Genomic DNA, 23,555 nt, shown 5'->3' with positions numbered 1-23,555 from the left:
TGTAGTGACACAAGGGCCGTGTACTATGCTGCAGCCTATTCTCTTACTCGAATTCCCCTCCTGTTTTCTGATTCGAACGAGACACCTAAAGCCTTTTGGACTCAAAATGACCTAATGCTAGAGCAACCAATATAAATAGAGAAGAAAACACCAGGAAAAGGGGTCGGTCACTGTCATCGGGAATGCTGCTGAAGGTTGCTGTTGTCGGACTCTACATCAGTACTAAAAAAAGTTTCCTAGCTAAAGCTCCACAAGATCAAAGCTGCAAACTCTCTTTGGTTCCTTCGTATCATCCCCTTAGATAGATTTTTACTATTTATTTCTTTAGCATAACTCTCTTTTTATTATTTTTACTTTTTATCATGAGGTTTGCTGAACTCACCATGAATGAGTAGTTTTCTTTGTCACACCTTACCCCTCTGTAAGGCATAACATGATCCCGTAGAATACCTAACGAACTACCAAACTTCACCTATCGATAACTCATTAAGTACCCTACAAGGGATTTTAAAACAATTTTCTTACTTTTTATAAGTGGTGAGCATTTTCTAGTAGGTATCAAAACATTTAATTACAGTTTGAAAACTGGTTAAAATTTTTGTTCCATTTTATTTTTCTGTAAATTTTATAAAAATTTCGGCAGAGTGCCGTCTGTATTTTGAGAAAATAGTTCTTTAAATACCTGTAAAAATCACTTCCAATGATTTATCTCAAAAACTTCATCAATTCCACAACAAATCCCTACCAATTTCAACATCATTTCTCAATTTTCAAAATTCAACAATCATCTAAATACTATTAATTAATTTCATTCAAACTAAAACAAAATACTTCTATTTATATTCCATTAAAGATAAAACAATTTATATACACCATTACAAAAATTCACATTAAGAGAAATCCAAACCAAAATTTATTACAAGCTTTATACGACTTTATACAACTGCTCATAACCAATTTTACAAGTCCATACAGTTACATACATTTACATATATCAAAATAATTTTTACAATCATGGTATAAAATATACCCGATAAACTTCAGAGTACGTAGTTCATTAATCCTCAGCAGCTCACTCTGCTGCTCCTCTAGTCTCTATATCTGCGACAGCAATGACAACCATCGCTGAGTATTAAGACTCAGTGGTGCACAACATACTAAAATAATCTTTATGCGGAATTTAAAACATACTTATTCAAAAATTAAGCTGAACAGGAGATATAAAATTCAAAACATGATTTACAAGATTTTAATCCAAACAATTTCATTTGAAAAGTCTCAAAACACATTTCATAAAAACACATAGTTATATCATGCCATTCGAAACAAATATCATCTCAATAGCCAGAGGCTAAGGAGAAATCACATCACAAGGCTAGCTAGCTCAAATATATGGGAACCCATTCTTTTTTTTTTCTACTGGCACACACCTTAACACTTCACCTAAAGAAGGAATCAAAATTCGAAACTAATTTCGCCCACTAGTCGTGCTACTGAGATATTCAAATATATGGTCATGACACTGTGGTTTCAAAACTATCTTAACAATTTACTAAACATTTAATGCCATTTCAAATATATGCAACTAAACTTTCAACAATTTAGATTAAAAGCATAATAAATATTTCAAGACAATGATAACACAATTCAATATTTCAATTCATTCAAAACGATGTGCAGAAGAAAATTTACAGAAATTCTATGTTGTGCACAAACCTTATACAAGTCGCCTCTTGGCCTTGACTCGATCCCTCGGGTTCTTTTCCAATATTCTTTTCCACTAAAATACACAGTTTCACAGTGTTTCAGTACCATAACTCATCATAAATCCAAAATAAATTCAAATTCACTTATACCTAACTTTAATATACTAAACTTGGCATTTCTGAAAATTTGTGTTTCGGGGTTACTCTTTACTACACTATTTAAGTCAATTTGTTGACTTTTTAAGGCTTAATAGGTATGGGAATTCCAATTTCACCCACATACCACATTTTGGTTACTAAATTTGTTGGTTTTGATTGTTTTCTCAAATTTTAAGTCCTTTAGGCAAAATTACAAATTTTCAGTTTTGGTGTCCTATGTTGCACTGTTCCATTGGTCATGTTACTGTTAGAATTTGGCTAAGTTTTCTTCATAGAAATTATTCCTTATTGTCTTAACTTTATTCTCCTTTTTGAATCACTACAATTGGAGTTTTGTAGCTCAAGTCATAGCCATTTGAGTCATAGCTACCGGATTAAACTTGCCCAGATTTCTGGGCAAATTTCTGGGTTCTAGCAGTTTTAGGTCACCAACTTTGGGTGGATAAATGACTTGGTTAAGGGCATTATTTGGGTTTGTGTTCTTCATGAAAGTTTTAGGTCTATATCTCAGCTTTCTACTGGTAAAATTTGAGGTCATTTAGATATGCCTAGGCCAAGTTATGGCCAAATGAACTGTTCATTTGGTCATTTTTGTACAGGGCAGAATACCTAAGTCTAGATTTGGTCAATTTGTTCACTAGGTTTTAGTCACTTTTTGGGCATGATTCCTAAATGAAAAATGTGTCATTTTGTGTCTAGTTTCATCCCCAATTAGCCTCACACCAATTGGGCTTGTAAGTTTTCAGTTTTGGTCCCTTAAAGGGATCTTGGTCCTACTGCCTGAAACATGTCCCTAAGCAATCCAAATTTGAACCTAATTCTAACACTTCCAACATACCTCAATTGGTCACAAATGACCATTTTTCAGCTCTAACAAGGTCAAACACCTCATTTAATAAATTCTCACATTTTTCCTCCCAAAACCCTAGGTGGCAAACCCTAATTCACACTTTTGTTACATTTACTTGATTCAAATCATACCAATATCATTCCTCAACTCAATTAAGCTTCCTAACTTATTTAATTCAATCAAAACACATGCATTTCCATCACAAACTCTCGCTGGTTGAATTTCCACTGGTCCTCCAAAGATGTTTTCTTTTAATTTTAAGCATATTTCTAGGTTTATTCAACTATAATCACAATTAATTCAACTAGAAAATCAAGTTTAGTTTACTAACCTTAGTGTAGAAAATTTTCCTCTTCAAACCTCTTCTTTTCTCCTTTCTTTCATTTTCAATCTCCTCTTCTAGTTGCCAAAACAAGTTTTAACAATGACAAGACTATTTTCTATGGTGAGATTTTGAAATTTTCAAGCTCAAAGATGAGCTTTAATGGTGGTTTTGTGGAGAGGGAGAGGAAGAGAGAGAGCTCACGGAAATTTTAAAGAAGATGAAGACTTTTTGCTTTTTCTTTTTTTCTTTCTTTCTTTCTTTCTTTTATGAATTTATCCTTATGGAAGACCACAAATTAAATTAAATAAATTTGTTAATTATAATGTTTATTGCATCATACATGATGTTATGCATGATGTCATCACTTTTCATTTTTCCTTTTTCTCTTTTTTTTTTCGATTTATTTTTTTCATTAGTTTTTTAATTTAATTCCAGATTCTGAAATTTTCTTTTCTCTGATTTTATTTGATAGTAAAGTTAGGAGTCGGCTCTAGGGGTCAATTGACCAAATTGTCCCTCGCCGGTTCGACCCAGTTTACAAATATTTTAATATTTCTTCCGGATCCCTGACCTAATTATTTGACTGGCTTAACAATTCTTTTTTGTGATTTTGTCTTTTCTATTATGTTTACAATAGTCCTAAGGACCGCGACATCACATTTTACAGTTCAAAATTTGAGTTTAAATCGACCTCGCAATCCTTCCCTAGAAGGTTACCCATCGTTGTGACTCTCGGCTCATTTTACTTCTTATGTTCTGTTTTTCTTATTTATACTTAACTAATTGACAATTACTAATTATTTGTGTTTAGGACTTATCTAGTTGTCTTAAGTGTGGTTATAATCTCCTAAATTATCCAAACCGACACCGGTCACCGGAATAGTGAAATATACCAGGTTATACAAATAGGGGTGTTACAATTCTCCCCCCCTTAAAATAAATTTCGTCTCGAAATTTTACCTGGTAATCAATCTCTAAACAGCTATGGGTGCTATCTCCTCATATCCTCCTCTCGTTCCCAAGTAGCTTCTTGGCTCGAATGATGTTTCCACAACACTTTCACTAACAGTATCTGCTTGTTCCGTAGCTGCTTCACCTCATAAGCCAGAATCTCCATGGGTTCTTCTTCATATGTAAGGCCTGGATTTACTTGAATTTCCTCTACTGGTAGTACATGAGATGGGTCTAATCGATACCTCCTCAACATGGACACATGGAAGACATTATGTATCTTCTCTAGCTCAGGAGGTAGTGCCAAACGATATGCGGAAGGACCCACTCTTTCCAGAACTTCATATGGTCCAATGAAACGAGGACTTAGTTTCCCCTTCCTGCCGAATCTCATAATTCTCTTCCAAGGGGAAACCTTGACGAATACTTTCTCACCCACTGCATACTCAATATCCCTTCTCTATAAATCAATATAGGACTTCTGACAGTCTAATGTAGTCTTAAGTCGATCTCTGATCACCCTAATCTTCTCCTCGGTCTGCTGAACAATTTCGGGCCCAATCATTTTTCTTTCTCCTACTTCATCCCAACACAGGGGAGTTCTGCACTTTCTGCCTTACAAATCTTCATATGGAGGCATCCCAATGCTTGATTGGTAGCTATTGTTGTAAGCAAACTCAATCAAAGGCAAGTGTATGTCCCAACTGCCCTCAAATTCAATCACACAAACCCATAGCATGTCCTCCAAGATTTGAATTACCCTCTCAGACTGGCCATCTATCTGTGGGTGGAATGCCATGCAGAAGTTCAATCTAGTTCCTATGGCTCTCTGAAGACTACCCCTGAATCTAGAAGTGAACCTAGGATCTTTGTCTGATATGATGGATACTGCCACTCTATACAGTCTTACTATCTCATCAATGTACAACTTGGCCAATCTTTCTAAACTATAGTCCATCCGAACTGGCAGAAAATGAGCAGACTTGGTTAGCCTGTCAACAATGACCCAAACTACATCATGACTCTTCTTGTCCTCGGAAGTCCCATCACAAAATCCATCATTATTCTCTCCCATTTCCAATCTGGTACTGGTAGTGGATGTAACAACCCAGCGGGTACTTCATGCTCTGCCTTCACTTGCTGACAAGTTAGGCATTTGGAAACAAATTCTGCCACATCTCTTTTCATACCCACCACCAATAATGCTCCTTTAGCTCTCTATATATTTTTGTGCCACTAGGGTGCATGGCAAAAGGAGACACATGTGCTTCCTTCAAAATGATCTGCCTTAAATCACCATTATTAGGAACACATTAATCTCTAATGTGTTCATGCCATGCAACTGCTGTCTGTCCCTCATCATTAATCTCTAAACTGGCATGTAATGATCTCATCTCATGTACCATAGACAAAGGAGTAACCCGTAGACTTGCCATAGTCTTACGACTTAAGGCGTCAGCCACAACATTAGCTTTCCCTGGCTGATAGTGTATCAGACAATCATAGTCTTTTATCAACTCTAACCATCTCCTCTGTCTCAAATTCAACTCCTTCTGAGTGCCCAGATACTTCAAACTCTTATGATCTGTATAGATGTAGCACTTCTCCCTATACAAATAGTGTCTCTAGATCTTAAGAGCAAACACTATAGCTGCAAGCTCCAAATCATGTGTCGGATAATTTCTCTCATATGGTTTCAGCTGGAGTGATGCATAGGCAATAACATTTCGATCTTGCATCAATACACAGCCTAACCCACTATGAGAACCATCACTGTAAACTGTTTATTCTTTACCCGGAGTAGGTAAAGTCAGGACTGGAGCCTCAGTCAAACATCTCTTTAATTTATCAAAACTCTACTGGCATTTATCCGTCCACTGAAATTTTACATCTTTCCTAAGCAGCTTGGTAAATGGAGATGCCAACATGGAGAATTCCTTCACAAATCTATGGAAGTATCTAGCTAAACCCAGAAAATTGCGAATCTCCGTGATATTTCTGGGTGGCCTCCAATTAAGGACAGCTTCTATCTTACTTGGATCTACCTTAATGCCCTCTATTGATACTACATGCCCCAAGAAAGATATTTCTTTCAGCCAAAATTCACACTTCGACAATTTGGCGTATAGCTGCTTCTCCCTCAAAGTCTATAGTACAATCCGCAGATGTCTATCATGCTCTTCTCCACTCCTCGAATAGGCCAATATATCATCTATGAATACCACAACAAACTGATCGAGGTATGGTCTGAAGATAGTGTTCATCAGATCTATAAAAGTAGCCAGAGCATTAGTTAACCCGAATGGCATGACCAAGAACTCATAATGGCCATAATGGGTTCTGAAGGTAGTTTTAGAAATTCTCTGCTCTTGTACTTTCAGCTGATAATAACCTGATCTCAGGTCAACTTTGGATAACACAGCTGCACCCCTCAACTGATCAAACAAGTCATCAATGCGGGGCAATGGATATCTATTCTTTATTGTCACCTTATTCAACTGCCAATAGTCAATGCATAACCGGAGAGTGCCATCTTTCTTCTTAACAAACAACACTGATGCTCCCTAAGGTGACACACTAGGGTGGATAAAGCCCTTGTCAAGCAGCTCTTGCAACTGCACTTTTAATTCTTTTAATTCTGCTGGTGCCATTCTATATGGTGTTATAGAGATTGGGTCCACACCAGGCATAACATCAATCTCAAACTATACTTCTCTTTCTGGAGGTAATCCTGGAAATTCATTAGGAAACACATCTGGAAAGTCACATACTGTAGGGATGTCCCTCAGTGCTGGACTCCCCACCTGGGTGTCTATCACATGTGCCAAGTATGCTTCACACCCCTTTCTGATCATTCTTCTAGCTAGTGCAGCCGAAATGATGTTTGATGGCAGTAATTGCCTCTCCCCATGTATTACCACATCACCGTACAACGGGAGACCAAAAGTGACTTTCTTCAATCTATAGTCAATCATGGCATGATGCTTGGCTAACCAATCCATGTCGAAGATGATATCATAATCTCTGAAGGGCATTTCAATCAAATCTGACAAGAAAGTGTGTCCTTGGATTACCAAAGGACAATCTCTATAGATTCTATTGACCCGAACCTCTTGTCCTAATGGATTAGTTACTAGCACTTCAAAACCCATTTTGACACGTGGAACAGTAAGTGAACTGACTATGCTAGCACTAACATACGAGTGGGTTAAACCCGGATCAAACAGTACAAATACATCTTGATCAGAGATAGAGAATGTACTAGCTACAACATCGGAAGTCTCAGCCTCTTCTCGCTGTCTCATCGTGTAAATCCTAGCTGAAGCACTTCTTTGTGCTGATTGACCAACAGTACCTTGACTGCCAGAAGCAGTGCCTCTACCTCTTCCTCTTCCTCTTCCTCTTCCTCTGCCAGCTGGTTGTGAACCTCTGGGAGAAGGACTCTGAATAGATCCTTCTGCAGTAGTAGGAGCTGGACCGAATCTAGGAGCACTATTGCAGTCTTTTGCAATATGACCTTGCCTCCACAGTTAAAATTGGCTCTTGTTGCCCAATAGCATTCTCCCCCATGAATCTTCCCACAAGTCTCATAGGGGCGGGGAGGTTGTGAACCCCTGCTCGACTATTGACCAGACCTAGGGGGTCTCTGTCCAGAAAATCTGCCCTTTCAAACCTTCCACCTCGACCTCTGCTAGGTCCCACAAATTTCTTCCTCTTCCCAGAAGTACCACTAGGACTTGGCTCTACTGACTTTTTCCCCTTATCTTTCTCTAATTTCTCACCTTTCTCTGATTTTTCTTTTGCTGGTGTCGCTTCTGATTCAATTCTTTCCAACTCAAGTGCGTGAGAAATGAGCTCTGAAAAATTACTGTGTCTGAATCTCACTGCTTGCATCCGTAGGCTGGGCTTCAAATCCTTCTCAAATCTCTTACACCTTTCCTTGTTGGTAGAAAGGAGACTCCCAGCATAACTCCTTCTCATATTCTGCCACTTTTCTGTTGCCTTGCTTCAAACTAAAAAATTCTTGTAATTTCTGATCCACATATGCATCTGGGACGTATTTCTGTCTGAATTCTCTAATGAAGTCATCCCAGGTCAGCACTGGTGGTTCAATCAAGCTATGGGGGATGGTCTTCCACCAATCATACGTATCCCCTTGTAGTAGTGACACGGAGTATTCAAGTTTCAACTCATCTGGGCAGTGCAGCTTCTTAAACACTCGATCCATCCTCTCTAGCCACTGCTCTGCCTCTAAAGGGTCTACTGTACCCTTGAATTCCGTAGCCCCATACTTCAACAACATGTCATGCTGTCTAATTGGAGCTTGAGGTTGCACCACAGTAGTCTGGGGTGGAGCTTGAGCAAGCATACCCCCAGCCATTTATTGAAACATTACCGCTATCTGCTATGTGAACTGTGCAAGAAACTGCAGCATTTGTGGGGTTGGTGTTACTGACCCACTGACATTCTATAGAGCTGGGGCTTCCCCTTGTGCCTCAGCTTCAACAGACTACTCAACTGAGTGATCCCCTTCTTCCACAATAATCTGAAGTTAGGGTATCTCCTGAACAAATAACACAAAGAGATTTCCCTCCGTTAGTTCATATTTATGATGTGATGCACTGTATGTAACAAAGAAGGACATTAAGCAGTTGTACTTAACAAAGAAAAGACACAAATTCATAAGTTAAAACATACTTCAAAAGTTTTGCTCTGATACCACTAAAACATGTCACACCTTACCCCTCTGTAAGGCATAACATGATCCCGTAGAATACCTAATGAACTACTGAACTTCACTTATCGATAACTCATTAAGCACCCTACAAAGGATTTTAAAACAATTTTCTTCCTTTTTATAAGTGGTGAGCATTTTCTAATAGGTATCAAAACATTTAATTAGAGTTTGAAAACTAGTTAAAATTTTTGTTCCATTTTATTTTTCGACAAATTTTATAAAAATTTTAGCAGAGTGCCGTCTGTATTTTGAGAAAACAGTTCTTCAAATACCTGTAAAAAGCACTTCCAATGATTTATCTCAACAACTTCATCAATTCCACAACAAAACCCAACCAATTTCAACATCATTTCTCAATTTCCAAAATTCAACAATCATCAAAATACTATTAATCAATTTCATTCAAATTAAAACAAAATACTTCCATTCATATTCCATTAAAGATAAAACAATTTATATACATCATTGCAAAAATTTACATTAATAGAAATCCAAACCAAAATTTATTACAAGCTTTATACAACTCTACACAACTTTATACAATTGCTCATAACCAATTTTACATGTCCATACATTTACATATATCAAAATAGTTTTTACAATCAGGGTATAAAATATACCCGATAAACTTCAGAGTAGGAAGCTCCTCAATCCTCAGCAACTCACTTTGCTGCTCCTCTAGTCTCTATATCTGCGACAGCAATGACAACCATCACTGAGTACTAGGACTCAGTGGTGCACAACATACTAAAATAATTTTTATACGGAATTTAAAACATACTTATTCAAAAATTAAGCTGAATAGGAGATATAAAATTCAAAACATGATTTACAAGATTTTAATCCAAACAATTTCATTTGAAAAGTCTTAAAACACATTTCACAAAAACACACAGTTAATCATGCCATTCGAAACAAATATCATCTCAATGGCCAGAGGCTAAGGAGAAATCACATCACAAGGCTAGCTAGCTCAAATATGTGGGAACCCATTCATTTTCTTCTTCTACTGGCACACACCTCAACACTTCAGCCAGAGAAGGAATCAAAATTTGAAACTGATTTCCCCCACTATTCGTGCTAGTGAGGTATTCAAATATATGGTGATGACACTGTGGTTTCAAAACTATCTTAACAATTTACTAAACATTTAATGCCATTTCAAATATATACAACTAGACTTTCAACAATTTAGATTAAAAGCATAATAAATATTTCAAGACAATGATAACACAATTCAATATTTCAATTCATTCAAAACGATGTGCAGAAGAAAATTTACAGAAATTCTATGTTGTGCACAAACCTTATACGAGTCGCCTCTTAGACTTGACTCGATCCCTCGGGTTCTTTTCCGGTATTCTTTTCCACTGAAACACATAGTTTCATAGTGTTTTAGAATCATAACTCATCATATATCCAAAATAAATTCAAATTCACTTATACGTAGCTTTAATATACTAAACTTGGCGTTTCTTAAAATTTGTGTTTCGGGGTTACTATTCACTACACTATTTAAGTCAATTTATTGACTTTTTAAGGCTTAATAGGTATGGGAATTCCAATTTCACCCATATACCACATTTTGGTTACTAAATTTGTTAGTTTTGGCTATTTTCTCAAATTTTAAGTCCTTTAGGCAAAATTACAAATTTTCAGTTTTGGTATCCTATGTTGCACTGTTCTATTGGTCATGTTGCTGTTAGAATTTGGCTAAGTTTTCTTCACAGAAATTGTTCCTTATTGTCTTAACTTTATTCTCCTTTTTGAATCACTCCAATTAGAGTTTTCTAGCTCAAGTCATAGCCATTTGAATTATGGCTGTCAGATTGGACTTGCCCAGATTTCTGGGCAAATTTCTGGGTTTTGGTAGTTTTAGGTCACCAACTTTGGGTGGCTAAATGACTTGGTTAAGGGCGTAATTTGGGTTTGTGTTCTGCATGAAAGTTTTAGGTCTATTTCTTAACTTTTTACTGGTAAAATATTAGGTCATTTATACCTGCCTAGCCCAAGTTATGGCCAAATGAACAAACACTGTTCATTTGGTCATTTTTGTACAGGGCAGAATACCTAAGATCAGATTTGGTCAATTTGTTCACTAGGTTTTAGTCAATTTTTGAGCATGATTCCTAAATGAAAAATGTGTCATTTTGTGTCTTGTTTCATTCCCAATTGGCCTCACACCAATTGGGCTTGTAAATTTTCAGTTTTGGTCCCTGAAAGGGACCTTGGTCCTGCTGCCTGCAGCAAGTCCCTAAGCAATCCAAATTTAAACCTAATTCTAACACTTCCAACATGCCTCAATTGGTCACAAATGACCAATTTTCAGCTCTAACAAGGTCAAACACCTCATTTAATAAATTCTCACATTTTTCCTCCCAAAACCCTAATTCACACTTTTGTTAAATTTACTTGATTCAAATCATACCAACATCATTCCACAAATCGATTAAGCTTCCTAACACATTTAATTCAATCAAAACACATGCATTTCCATCACAAACCCTAGCTAGCCGAATTTTCACCTAGTCCTCCAAATATGTTTTCATTTAATTTTAAGCATATTTCTAGGTTTATTCAACTATAATCATAATTAATTCAACTAGAAAATCAAGTTTAATTTACTAACCTTAGTGTAGAAAATTTTTCCTCTTCAAACCTCTTCTTTTCTCCTTTCTTTCTTTTTCAATCTCCTCTTCTAGTTGCCAAAACAAGTTTTAACCATGGTAAGACTGTTTTCTATATTGAGATTTTGAAATTTGCAAGCTCAAAGATGAGCTCTAATGGTGGTTTTGTGGAGAGGGAGAGGGAGAGAGAGAGCTCACGGAAATTTTAAAGAAGATGAAGACTTTTTGCTTCTTTTTTTTTTATTTCTTTCTTTTATGAATTTATTCTTATGGAAGACCACAAATTAAATTAAATAAATTTTTTAATTATAATGTTTATTGCATCATGCATGATGTCATCACTTTTCACTTTTTCCTTTTTCTCTTTTTTTTTTTTATTTTTTTTATTAGTTCTTTAATTTAACTCCTGATTCTGAAATTTTCTTTTCTCCGATTTTATTTGAGAGTAAAGTCAGGAGTCAGCTCTAGGGGTCAATTGACCAAATTGCCCCTCGCCGATTCAACCCGGTTTGCAAATAATTCAATATTTCTTTCGGATCCCTGACCTAATTATTTGACTGGCTTAACAATTCTTTTTCGTGATTTTCTCTTTTCCACTGTGTTCGCAATAGTCCTAAGGACCGCAGCAGCACATTTTATGATTCGAAATTTGAGTTTAAATCGACCTCGCAATCCTTCCCGAGAAGGTCACCCATCACTGTGACTCTCCACTCATTTAACTTCTTATGTTCTGTTTTTCTTATTTATACTTAACTAATTGACAATTACTAATTATTTGTGTTTAGGGCTTATCTAATTGTCTTAAGTATGGTTCGAATCTCCTAAATTATCCGGACCGACACCGGTCATCGAAATAGTGAAATTTACCAGGCTATACAAGTAGGGGTGTTACATTCTTATTCTGGATTTGGGAGAGTAGCTCTTGTAATTTTTATTATGGGTGAACGCTGAGTTTTATTTATTGGATTCGAGATTCGTTTCTTGATTTAATTTCTTGTGATCTTAAAGCATGCTATGTGTTGGTACCCACTTAGTTATGATCGTAGATGTTAATTGAAGGACTGAAAGGTGAAGGTTAACATTAAAAAATCAAGATCTTGAACCTAGGAATTCTGAACTAGACATAGACTAATGCCTTTATGGAACCTAAAAATTAGTCAAAGGTCTTAAAGGATTTTAATTAATTTGATCACCACAAAAGTAGGGTTCGAGTTAATTAGAATACACCCTAGATTCCTTGAGAGAGGATTTAGGATAGCTTAGGACTGATTTCCATCAAGGAAAACGATCCTCAATTCAATAAATAAACAAGATAACATCCCTAGTATGATTCAAGTGTGAAATCTTAATTCTAGAATTGCTTCAAATAAATCATTTCATTTTAAGTTTACAATTTTAGTGTTTAAAGTTAACAAACTTCATTCCCTAAGTATCTGAAAGCCTAGACAGTCAAGATTTCTGTGTAGATTGGTATTTGCTAAACAAAATTCCTTATGGGAACGATACTCTACTTATCACTTTATTACTTGTTAGCGATACGTGCACTTGCAGTGATTGCAAAATAGCGAAACAAGTTTTTGACGCCGTTGCCGGGGAATTTTTTGTTTTAGTAATATCAAGCGATGGGCGATTTAGTTGATTTAGGCAATTATATTTATTATTTAATTTTATTTTGCTGGTTGTATTTCTTCTCTTTTCTCTCAGGTGCCCGATCTTGTAAATGATCAGAACAAAGCCAGAAGAAATCTTGGACTGTGATCCAGAAATAAACAGAACTCTGAAAGCCATTAGAAGGGAAAAGAAACATTAAGAGCACGTTCAAGGAGATCCCAAAATCCCAACCATGGCTGATAACAATGACAGACCAAGACTCTTGAGAGATTACAGAGCTCCATCTATCTAAGGATTTCAGCCTAATGTCACTAGACCCACTGTGGAAGCCAACAACTTTGAATTAAAACCATCATGGCTCCAAATGATTCAACAAACCCAATTTGCAGGTTCACCAACAGAAGACCCACACTATCACCTCTAGTGCTTTCTTGCCCTATGTAATACATTTAAGATGAATGGAGTGTCCGATCAAGCAATAAGACTGAGAGCATTCCCATTCTCCCTTTGGGATAGAGCAGGGAAGTGGTTACTCTCTCAACCGGATGAAACATTCAATACCTGGGAAAACCTCTCTCAAGTTTTTCTAGCAAGGTATTTCCCACCTGCAAAGACTGCAAAGTTGAGGCTTGAGCTCAACACCTTCAGACAAAAGGAAGGAGAGTCACTCTATGATGCATGGGAAAGATATAAAGACCTGTAGAGGGAATGTCCACACCGTGGCATAGAAGATTGGCTATTGGTTAGAAATTTCTATAATGGATTACTAGCCTCTACAAGGAGCATAGTAGATTCAGCTGCAGAGGGTGATCGAATGGAGAAAACAATGCCACAAGCACTTGATCTTCTAGAAAGGGTTACATACCATAATTATAAGTGGTCAAATGAAAGAGGAAATGCAAGAAGAACTGTAGGGGTCCTGGAAGTAGATGCCCTAAGCATGATAAATGCCCAGTTTGATTAGCTCACAAAGAAACTCAAAAGAATGCAAGCCAACGTAGTTAGTACAAATAGTTAACATGAGGACAGGTATGAAGGAGGACACATGAATTCAGAATACAACAATGTGAATAATGGAGGAAACTTTAGCCAGAGGCAACCAAACAATCCGTATTCAAATACTTGCAACCTTGGATGTAGAAGCCACCCAAATTTCTCATGGTCCAATCAGCAGAACCAGCCAATAAACAAGCAATAAGAGTACAAACCTCTAGCACCCCCTAGATTTCAGAACATGGGTCAAAACTTTGCACAGCCATCACTACCTCTCCAAACTCAACAACCTGAACCAAAAATGACCATGGAAACTATGATGAAAGGATTCCTAGCAGCTCAACAACAACAAACCGAATTGATTAAACAGCAGACTTCCAGAATGGACCAACTTGCTACCCATGACAAGATGCTAGAGAATCAAATCACTTAGCAAGCAAATTCTTTAAGTAAGGCTACTGGCAAACTGCCCAGTCAACTAGAAATGAACCTAAGGGAGCATTGCAAAGCAGTTACACTAAGGAGTGGGAGAACTCTAGTATAACCAGAGGTAGAATAGATAGAGGAAACCATAGAAAATTCCAAAGACCAAGCAGAGAAAAAGGAGGAAGAAGCTAAGAAAGATCAGGAAGAGGAAGAAAGGAAGACAAAGAAATGACTAGAACCATACTAGCCTCCCCTACCTTTTCCTTAGAGATTTCAGAAAGCCAAACTGGACAAGCAGTTTGGGAAGTTTTTGAAAGTTTTACAGAAACTTTACATTAACATCCCTTTCACTGAAGCACTTTCTCAGATGTCATCTTATGCTAAAGACTATGGAACAGTAGCTCTAATAGAGGAATGCAGTGCCATTCTGCAAAACAAACTGCCTCCAAAGTTAAAGGATCCAGGAAGCTTCTCCATACCCTGTACCATTGGTAACAAGAAAATAGATAAGGCCCTCTACGATCTTGGGGCAAGCGTCAGTCTAATGCCTCTATCAATATGCAAAAAGCTGGAGATCGGGGAATTGAAACCCACAACAATCTCATTGCAATTGGCTGATCGATCCATTAAATATCCTGTAGGGATACTTGAGAACATCCCTATCAAAGTAGGCAAATTCTTCATTCCAGTGGACTTTGTTGTTTGAAATGGAAGAAGATGTCCAAATTCCTATCATCTTAGGAAGACCATTCTTGGCAAACAGTGGAGCCATCATCGATGCCAAAAATGGACAATTAACCCTTAAGGTAGGAGAAGAGGAAGTGGAGTTCAACTTGTTCAACACAATGAAACACAAATTTGAACCTGACGAATGCTTCAAGGTTGACATAATTGACGAACAAGTTAAAGAGAAATTTCATAAGACAAATCCTAAAGATCCTTTTGAAGCATGTATTGCGCACAGCCACACAGTGGATGATGAAAATGCAAAAATAGTATCTTGCGCACAATAGTTAGCAACTCATCCACCCCTACCATTAGCTAACGCTTCCGAGATGGAGGATGTAAAAGAGGAACAAACCGAAGGCAAGCTCCAAGAAAACGCCAAAAAGGTAGAGCTTAAACCTCTTCCATCTTCACTAAGGTACGCATTCCTAGACTCAAAGTCTAATTATCCTATTATAATCAATGCTAACCTGTCTAAGTTAGAAGAGGAAAAATTGTTAAGAGAACTTAGGATCCATAGCAAAGCATTAGGGTATAAAATAGAAGACCTGAAGGGGATCAACCCTTCGATTTGCATGCATAGAATACCCATGGAAGAAAACATTAAGGCCATAATCGAACATCAAAGAAGGATAAACCCAAACATGAAAGAAGCAGTCAAGAAAGAAATTCTAAAACTATTAGATGCAGGTATCATATACCCAATTTCTGATAGTAAATGGGTTAGTCCAGTACATGTAGTTCCTAAGAAAGGTGGGACAACTGTTATCCAAAATGCAAGCGATAAACTAATCCCTACTAGAGTAGTTACTAGTTGGCGAATGTGCATAGACTATAGAAAACTGAACAGTGCCACTAGAAAAGACCATTTCCCCCTCCCCATCATTGACCAAATGTTAGAAAGATTAGCGAAACACTCTTATTTCTGTTATCTAGATGGGTATTCGGGATTCTTTCAAATTCCTATTCACCCAGATGATCAAGAAAAGACAGCATTCACTCATCCCTATGGAACATTTGCATATAGGAGAATGCCTTTTGGTCTTTGTAATGCCCCTGCTACCTTTCAAAGATGCATGAAGGCTATCTTTTCTAATTATATTGAAGATATCATGGAAGTCTTTATGGATGATTTTTCTGAAGGAACGGAAGCGTGAAAAACACAAGTTTATGCCATTGAATTCAAAATTTTAACCAAGGGTCACTTGCATCATGCAAGATTTATTTTTATCTATTTGATTTCAACGATAAACAACATATTAAAACTCTTTGCATATGTTTTTGGATCTGTATTTACCATTTAAGATTTTAAAATTAATCAGATTAATTTTAGAACCCTAGATTAAATCAAGAACAAACACACTAACCTCTTGATGCATTGTAGTATATTTGCGCCTTTGAGATGCGTCTTTAGGACACCAGGTGTTGTCCCTCTAGCTTGTCCATACCAAAAACACCTATGGCAGCCCTTGAACAGCTTCTAAAGCTTTTTCTACTATTTAAAAAATCAAGTTCTTCCTTTTAAGAGATTAAAGATGTAAACAGGACAGTAGAAAAGATTTCTAGTATTTTTAATTCAAGAGATTGATGGCTAATCTCTTTGAATTGATGAGAGATGAAGAAGAAGAGATGGAGAGCCTCAAAGTGGGGTGACCAAGGAGGAGTGGCTGCTGGTTGTCTTATTTTTTAATTCATAACAACACTTATATAGCTAGGTCAACACATTAAACCCTTGCCACATGTCACCCTCTGATTTGTTATAGGCTTAATTAACCCAATCACAATGTGCTAAGTGTCAAACCTATATTTAATCTCAATTTTAATCATCTTACATGATTAAAAGACATTTGGCAAGCTTATGTGTAATGTCATGTGTCACCACCTCATGGTGCCACATGTCACCCTGTGAAATGACCAAAATGCCCCTGTGTCTTAATTTTGAGTTCTTAACCCAAAATAATTATTTCTCTTCTTCTAATCAATTTATATTAAAAACAAATTAATTAATTAATATCTATTAATTAATTTTTCATTAATTAAATTCATATTTAAACACTTTAAATATAAATTTAACCTATACTATACATCCAATAATCTAGATTTGGTTTCAAGTCATGATAGGGACTTTGTGAAGGAACGGAAGCGTGAAAAACACAAGTTTATACCATTGAATTCAAAAATTTTCACCTAGGGTCACATGCATCATGCAAGATTTATTTTTTTTATTTTCTCATAACAACACTTAAATAGCTAGGTTAACACATTAAACCCTTGCCACATGTCACCCTTTGATTAGCTCTAGGTTTAAGTGACCCAATCACATTGTGCCAAGTGTCAAACCTATATGTAATCTTGATTTTAATCATCTTACATGATTAAAAAACATTTGGCAAGCTTATGTGTTATGCCATGTGTCACCATCTCATGGTGCCACGTGTCACACTGGAAAATGACCAAAATGCCCCTGTGTCTTAATTTTGAGTTCTCAACCCAAAATAATTATTTTTCTTCTTCTAATTAATTTATATCAAATATAAATTAATTAATTAATCTCTATTAATTAATTTCTCATTAATTAAATTCATATTTAAACACTTTAAATATAAATTTAACTTATATTATACATCCAATAATCTAGATTTGGTTTCAAGTCATGCAAGGGACTTTGTAAACTAATTGCAAATCAAACCTATTTAATTAATCAATTAAACTCTTTAATTAATTAATTAAATCATATTTAATTAGGTGATAACTTGTGTATGTGTGTGACTTACTAGGCTCATCACTAATTGGCAATGAGACATGATATCAACTCTTAATATCATCAGAACTCTTTCTTACTATAAATGATTTCTCTAAATCATTTTATGAACCTCATAGACCATGGTTAACACCTAGCATAGCATGCCATGGCCACCCAATTAGTAATAAGGTTTACCTTAAATGAACCTATAATCATATGTTACCATGCACTAGAATCTCTCTGTTACAAAATCCCAACTCAAGCTAGAGTCATGGTTTATGTCAAACTCCATTTGCTATGAATATTATGTTCTCTTTTAATTCCAGTTCTTGATTAAAAAGATTTTCTCATCAGAAACTCTTTTCTGAATAAATCTATCTGTCCTGGCCAGGAACTTGAAACATCAAGAACAATTAAATGAACATAGGATTTTATCTCTATTTACTTAGAGGAACAGATTCCATCTTAATCAACACCTACCTCCATATATAACTAGCAGGAGCCAACACATGCCCATATACCCATACACAGTACAAGTATGAAAGCAGTATCAAACTCAAACTACCAATATATAAGATAACTATGCTATCTCAGGTCTAAAGATTATATGCACTGATATGATTTATGACAAAACATTGACAAGAGTAAACTCCATGTGCTTGTCATAAGTGTCACTGGTTCGGCCTACTTATCATTTATAAGTGCCTATCATGTTTGTAATATGGCATGAGACTCACCATTCCATCTTATTTATATCTCATATAAATAACTTGGGAACAAACATGAATACAATCTTTCTGGATAAGTCATGTCCTTATTATGAAGTATCCTCGATTGTGAACCTATTTATGATACTTCGTGCTAGAAATATTGTCACTCATATTCTTTGTAACACCCTAGGCAAATCCCACATCGACAAAACACGGGAGAGATGCTGGGTTCATAAGTTGACAGTTCGTAACCCCTATTGACGCGTTTTAAAACCGTGAGGGCTTCGGCCTAGAGCGGACAATATCACTAGTGGGCCGGGCCGTTACATTTGTGGTATCAGAGCCGCTCCGCGTGCAACCTTGAACGGTGGTGGGGCAAACCTCAGCGAGGACGCTGAGTCCCATAAGGGGGGTGGATTGTTACACCCTAGGCAAATCCCACATTGACAAAACACGGGAGAGATGTTGGGTTTATAAGTTGATGGTTCGTAACCCATAGTGACGCGTTTTAAAACCGTGAGGGCTTCGGCTCAGAGCGGACAATATCACTAGTGGGCTGGGCCAAATGTAACATGAAATTCACAAATTGAAGAATTTAAAAGTTTCAAATGCCCTAGTATACCTAACAACATTGGTTTGGATAGTTTGGCATGCCAATAGGGTTCAGTTAGCAGTACTGCATATGGCAATATGCCATTCCGTGATTTCATGGCTTTTAGCCATTCTGACTTTGCATTGAGACTTGGCCTTGTGCCTGAGATTATTTACAGCTTGGTAGCTGTTCTGTTGCACACCGGGTGATACATATGCGACCGATGGTGTGACGGCCCGAGGTATTAGATACCCAGTGCCAGTTTACCCGTTATCCAGTCCAGTCGTCTAGTGTAGGGTACTTTGGGCAACCAAATGAATAAAAGTGAACAAAGTTAATGAAATAATGAATATACCAACACCAAATAAAGAAAGCATACACATTCTATACACATTTATTTTCTTGCTATTTTCTTTTATTATATTATTGCACCACTAAGCATTATTGCTTAGCGCGTTGCTTTTGCCACGCGTAGGTACTGGAGATCCCGATCATGAGCCCAGTAGACCGCAGACTGGGTGAGTTCATCCTGCAGATCTGCACAGTGTCCGTGTCACCTCACTTCCTGCAGTGCATTGGTAGGGCACTAGGTGTCATTTTGTCATTTTGTAATTAAATTTTTATTCTCTCATATATATTTGGGATTATGTAATGTATTTTGAGGTTCATGTAAATAATAAAGATTTATGGTTATGTATGGAGGTAATTTGAGCTTTTAATTGTTATTTATATATATATGAGAACCCTGAGAAATGGATGTTTGAGAAATGAAAAGGCTATTGAGAACTGAAATTGAGAAATATTGTTGAGTTTTTGATATTGAGACTTTGTTGATGAATTGAAGTTGGGTTTGTTTGAAAATTATTTGGAAGTGTTTTCACAGGTTCCGAAGAACGATTTTCTCCATTTTTAGCCGGTACTCCGCCGGATTTTCTTTAAAATTTTCGGAACCTTAAATGAATAATACTTTTGATAAATGGCTTAAATAAATTGTATTTCATAAATTATATGCAAAAGCATGATATAAATTAATTGAGGAATATTAGAGTGTGCCGGTACACCGTGTGGCATTACTTACTCGGGTATACTGTACACGGGTAAGGGGTGTCACATTCTTAACAACTTAAGAATAATATTTCTAACAAAATATCAATGGACCTTTTCTATTACACATAAATATATTATGTAAACGGAAAAGTGGAAATGCCTTTTATTAATAAAAATATGTACAAGATACATACTAAATGATATACTCTAGAGCATACTACTAACAATCTCCCACTAGCACTAGAGCCATTCATTATGATATCTTAGACCTATCTTCTCAAGATGTCGGTCTAACTGAGTCTGTGACATAGGCTTAGTGAATGGATCAGCTGGATTTTCAGCTGATGCTATTTTCTGCATGGCTACATCGCCTCGCCCAACTATTTCTCTGATAATGTGGTAGCACCTTTCTATGTGTTTGGATTTCTGGTGAGACCTTGGTTCCTTAGTTCAGTATGGATCGCTCCATTGTTGTCACAGTGTAGTGGAACCGCCGACTCAATGGAAGGAACTCTGTAAGTTCACACGAACTTCTTTATCCAAATAGCTTCCTTTGCAAGATCTCGATGCAAAGAATATACTCACCTCTGTAGTGGAATCTGCAATCGTGCTCGCTTTGGAACTCTTCCAACCGATCGCACCTCCATTACAAATGAACACATATCCAAAGGTAGACTTTCTATGATCGATATCCGATTGGAAATCGAATCGATAACCATCCAATTGCAAGTCTCCACCTCCATAAATCAAGAATAAATCCTTAGTTCTTCTCAAGTACTTAAGAATATTCTTGTGACTATCTAGTGTTCCAAACTGGATTGGATTGATACCGCTAGTCAAACTAACAAAGATATGCGATATCCGCCTAGTACACAACATTGCATACATTAAACTTCCAATAACCGAAGCATATGGAATCCTGGCCATCTTATCTCTTTCTTCAGGTGTCTTTGGAGACATTTCTTTCGAAAGATGGATACCATGTCTCACTGGTAACAATCCTCTCTTGGAATCAAGCATGTTAAACCTCTTTAACACCTTTTCCAAGTATAGACTTTGGGATAAACCAATTATTCTTTTCGCTCTATCTCTATAGATGCGAATTCCAAGAATATAGGTTGCCTCCCCTAAGTCTTTCATGGAGAATGTATTTGACAACTATACCTTTATAGTCATCAACATACCTGTGTCATTACCCATCAATAGTATGTCATCCACATATAAGACAAGGAAAGTGATAGCACTGTCACTAACCTTTTTATATACACATGGCTCATCCTCATTTTTGATAAAACCAAAGGATTTAATGGCTTCATCAAAACGGATGTTCCAACTCCTCGTAGCTTGTTTCAACCCATAAATGGATCGCTTTAGCTTGCATACCTTGGAACGATCTTGGGATTCAAAACCCCTAGGTTGTTCCATGAAAATGTTTTCTTCAATGTATCCATCGAGAAAAGCTGTTTTGACATCCATCTGCCAAATCTCATAACCATAGTATGCAGCTACTGCTAATAAAATCCTAATTGATTTAAGCATGGCAACAAGCGAGAAAGTCTCCTCATAGTCGACTCCTTGCCTTTGGTGAAACCCTTTCGCTACTAGCCTTGCCTTATAGGTCTCTACCTTTTCCATCAGAACCAATTTTCTTCTTGAAAACCCATTTGTTCCCTATAGGTATAATACCTTCAGGTGGGTCAACAAGATCCCAAACTTCATTCTTATACGTGGAATCAATCTCGGATTTCATAGCTTCAATCCATTTTGAAGAGTTTAGATCTGATATAGCTTTTTCATAGGTAAGTGGATCATCTCCATGATCTACTTCTTCATGAGTAGACAACTCTTGTTCTTCTTCATGAAGAAAACCATATCTCACTAGTGGGTGAGATACCCTGGTTGTTCTATGAGGAACAGCTGTAGATGTTTCATCAACGGGTATTGGTTGACTAGATGGATCTATATCCATCTGATCTGTTGGTTGGTCAGAATTCTCCAATTCTAACTTTATTTGCCTTCATTTGCCTCCTTCTTGAACAAATTGTTGTTCAAGAAATGTGGCATCTCTACTTATCACAACCTTTTGTGAAGTAGGAAAATAAAAATAATATCCAAAACTATCTATTGGATATCCAACAAATCGACCTTTTTCTGATCTGGTCTCCAATTTATCAGTGTTCATCTTTTTTATATAAGCTGGACAACCCCAAATCTTAACATGCTTAAGACTTGGTTTTCTTCCATGCCATATCTCGTAAGGTGTGGAAGAAACTGATTTTGATGGAATCCTATTCAGAATATACAAAGCTGATTCTAATGCAAATCCCCAAAAGAAGATTGGCATATCAGTATAGCTCATCATACTACGTACCATATCCAATAGGGTACGATTTCTCCTTTCAGATACACCATTCAGCTGTGGCGTTCCTGGAGGAATCAGCTGAGAAACAATGCCATGCTTTCTCAAGTATTCATCAAATTCAGTACTCAAATATTCACCTCCACGATCTGATCGAAGAGCTTTAATATTCTTTCCTGTTTGATTTTCTACTTCAGATTTAAATTCTTTGAACTTTTCAAAAGATTCATGTTTGTATTTCATCAAATACAAATACCCAAACCTTGATTTATCATCAGTAAAGGTAATAAAATAATGAAAACCCCCTCTAGCCATTTCTTTAAATGGACCACATACATCACTATGTATTAGCTCCAAAATATTTTCAGCTCTTAGCCCTTGTCCAACAAAGGGTGATCTAGTCATTTTACCCTGAAGGCAAGATTCACAAGTTAGAGTAGGCTCAGAGCCCAATGAGGATAGAATCCCCATTTTCTCTAATTTTGCAATCCTATCTTCTGCAACATGACATAACCTTAAGTGCCAAATATATTTTGAACTTGAGTTGGTTTTCACCATGGCATTGCATTCTTTTAGATCACTTGCATTCAATTTGTGTTTGTCATTATTATCCAAATAATAAAGACCATCATTCATATAACCCGAACCAATATATTTATTTCCAAAATAAATATTGCAAACATCATCAGTGAACTGAAATTCATAGCCATTTCTAGTCAAACTAGATATCGAAATGATGTTCTTAAAAGCATCAGGTACATATAAAATATTATCCAAACACAAAACATGTCCAAACATGTAAAAAGATTTTGATCCTATGGCTAAAGCTTCAACAGTTGAGCCATTGCCAATCCGAACTCTAATATCTTGAGAACGCAAGTCGCATCGCTTGCCGCCTCGCATATCATTAGAAATGTGAGAACTGGCACCAGTATCTAAAACCCAAGCTGTAGATGAACTATGAGTATCATCAGAATCTAAATAACAAGATA

The sequence above is a fragment of the Hevea brasiliensis genome, chromosome 13 (assembly GCF_030052815.1).
Source record: "Hevea brasiliensis isolate MT/VB/25A 57/8 chromosome 13, ASM3005281v1, whole genome shotgun sequence".
Lineage (NCBI taxonomy): Eukaryota > Viridiplantae > Streptophyta > Magnoliopsida > Malpighiales > Euphorbiaceae > Hevea > Hevea brasiliensis.
Note: the sequence above shows the minus strand (reverse complement) of the source record.